This window comes from Thalia democratica, chromosome 5, assembly GCF_965202585.1.
Source record: "Thalia democratica chromosome 5, ktThaDemo2.hap1.1, whole genome shotgun sequence".
Taxonomy (NCBI): Eukaryota; Metazoa; Chordata; class Thaliacea; order Salpida; family Salpidae; genus Thalia; species Thalia democratica.
Genome location: NC_139169.1, coordinates 59,161,227 through 59,164,712, shown reverse-complemented (window position 1 = coordinate 59,164,712; position 3,486 = coordinate 59,161,227).

The following is a 3,486-nucleotide window of genomic DNA, read 5'->3' as shown; positions in this document are numbered from 1 at the left end:
TAAGAAAATTTCTCACAAATAAATACCTATGCTAAGTGTAAGTGTTTAAATTTTATAGTCTTATTCTAATCCTTGTATTATTTCATTATTCTTGTCCGTAATTAAACAAAAAAGTTATCGTTTTTGATTAACTCTAAACTTTTAGCGTTGATCTTATAGTACTATCAGTTATATTAAACAGATAAGGTCTTTTACCTTAGTTCGTAAGTCTTAAACTTAAAAATATGTATAAATCCATCTTTATAAAACATCAAACTTGTAGTTATCACCGGTTTACTTTCAATTTTTTGTTTGTAAACTTAAAAGCAGAATAAATTTTTTATTTTTTGATTTTTGCTGATTTAATAATTTTAAATTCCTTGATTTTGACATTTAAATCGTCATATTTCATTAAATCGTTTATTTTTTAAAACATTAAAATGTTTAAGTTAGGCAATTAAAGTTTTATAAGTTTTAGTGTTATTGAAGTATTATAAAAATTTATATACTTTAAGCTAATATTTTGCTTAAGTTTGCATTTGAAAAAAGCAAAATACTGTGTACTCAACCCAAAGTGCGAACTCCAGAAACCCTGATATAGAGTTCTAGACATTAAATTTTGTCTAAATATGATAATTCTTTTAATGTTTAAAATGATAACACTGCTGAAATCAGAAATAAACACTCTTTCTATCTAATATATTAGCAGTGATAAATAAGTTTTTTTTTGTATTACAAACTGCGATTAAAATTTTTGATCGCCTGATTTTCTGTTCTGTAAACATTTGTTAAAAGTTTTAAATAAACTTTTAATGTAAACTTTTATTCTACTTTAAAGTATTGGTAAACACTTTTTTGTTAGATAATGCAATTTAATCATTTTTTTATACAGAGCTTATTTTTATTGTTTTAAAATAAAAATTAATTGCTTTTTTGGCCTAAAAAATCATATTTGACTGGAAGCTTCCTGTAGTTTACTTGTTTTTAAGGTTTAATTCTAAAAATCATACGACAAGGTTTAACATATTCTGAAAAACATACAAAAGTAAATAAACAATTTTTCGACACACTCTACTAAACATTAACAAAACTAAATTTGTTTAGCAATAAAGTTTTATATAACTTTTGCAGATAGTGAGATAGAAAAGATTGTTTTGATAACCGCTTTGTTCAATAAAACCATAATTGAAACTTGTAAGTCCAAAGGTTTTGAAGAAGCAGTTATTGATTCAAAGTCGGTAAAAAGATTAAAAATTTACTTAAAAAAGTATGCCAATGATGACTTCCATGTTTTTTACTTTCACTTATCCAATTCAACAAATTATTTTTACGGATATGATTCATACCACCCTGACAGTTTTGTTGAGAAAAATGGGACCATTGTAGACAAGAGTTCAGTACCTTGTTTAAGCTCCGGATTAACCACTCTACAAATAGTTGGAATTACTATAGGAATATTAACGGCTATAGCGGTGTGCATTATCATAACAATCCTTTTTTTGTCCCGCAGAAACAAAGTAGTGAGTTTTTGAGCATATTTCTTAAAGATTAGTATTAACAAACTAATTATTGCTTAAATTAACTTTCAAATTACTATAAACATTTTTCTTAAAAATCCTCAATAAAAAAGTTTGTTTAAAGACAACAGCAATAAAACTTGATAAGAAAAGTACTGATTTTTTTTTATCTCTTCAACAAATAACATTGTCAAGCATAAAAAATAGAGTTATTATTGCAAATTTAACAGGGATACATCAGTTTGAACGTCGACTCTCAAGAAGCACTTACCGAACAGGATTTAGCTGCAACAGGAAAGGCGAGTAATAAAGCTGAATTCAACAAAGGGGCCTCAACGTCTAATATAAACTCAGCGTCTGAATGTTCATCTACGGTTAAAGAGCGTTCATGCATAAATAAAAACGCCCCACATTATTCTGTAAACTATCAAAACATGGTTAAAATAATGAACTCTACAGAATCAGACGATATAATAAAACGTGCAGCAAGTAAGAAGAAGTATCGTCATCCAAAATTCTGGGAGCGTAGTTATTCCAGCTACGAGGAATTTGTCGCGAATCACGAATACTTTAAACAAAAAGATAAATGAACTAAAAAGAAAGACTATGAGTTTTTTTGTACGATAAAGTAAACATTTTTTTTTATAATTACAGTTAGAAACAGTTATTTTTGTAAAAAGGTTGAATTCTTAAAATTTGTTAAATAGTTTTTTGTACAATTATTTATGTGTATTTTATAACAAATGCAAAAAATTGGTGTTTTATTACTTGAGTCACTGATTTTTTTTAAGTTTGAAATTGTACTAAACACGCACTTAATAAAAAATCATTGCTAGATTTTAGTTTGATGTATTTCGCATTAGTAAAAAAAAACTAAAACATGTTAGTTATTCATCTATATCTTAATAATTTTTAACTTTACATTAAATAATTCAACTTTTTTATCTTAAACAGTGTCTTCCAATAAGCTCATTAGTATAAAATATTAAATGTGAAAAAAAAAACATAATTCATTTAGTTTGAAAGATAGAGTTCATAACAAGCTATAAGTATAAATAAAATACTTAAAGATTTCAAATACATAACTAATATTTAATAAATTTGCACTGTGTAGTTATTATTAGATATTAACTTGTGGTTGGAATTTTGAGAAATAAGAAAAAGTAAGTTAGAGAAAAAAATTAAAGAATTAAAAAAACTAAACAGCTAGTTTTTGTTAAATTTGAAGATAGTGTTATTATATATCAAAAAAAAAAAAAACAGTTTATGAATTTCAAACAAGAACTATAAATCCCATGTATCTTTTAAACAATTATAAACTATTATAAAATTAACTTTTTTTCCTAGTTTATAATCAACTTTGGCTATAAAAACTCTTTTTATCGTTATAAAAAGCTTAATGTGTTTAGCATAATTTTTATTAATGTGTTTTTTTTTATGTTAATAATTAATTTGAATATAGTGTTGAAACTTTAACTTGAACATCTCAAAAAAATAGCGTTGATGTTGTTGTCAAAAAGTTAAAATGATAGTGTAAGTTTTTGTGAAGTAAAGCAATAAAAACTAGAAAAATTCAAAGAAAAGAAAACTGCAGGCAAAAAGACGTGCAGTGTTCTGCTTTAATATAACTCCGTTTTCAAATTCTATACATTAAAAATAAATGAAATTATGCTTTCTTGATACTTTTATATACAATTGAATAAGTCTAGTTTAAAATAATAAGTATGTAGTTTGAAATACACATGAGTTATTATCAATCAACATTATCAAAATGTTGCACAGTCAACTTTTTTAACACTACATACTAGTGGGTGCACGACTATTTAAATTCTGACAACTCAAACTCGAAAATTCTAATTCGGACAATTAAAATACAAAAAATTTAAATTTTGACAATCCAAACTCGGACAATTCAAACTACGAAAATCTAAATTTGGACAATTCAAATTCCGACAACTTAAATTCGGACAATTCAAACAACGACAATTCA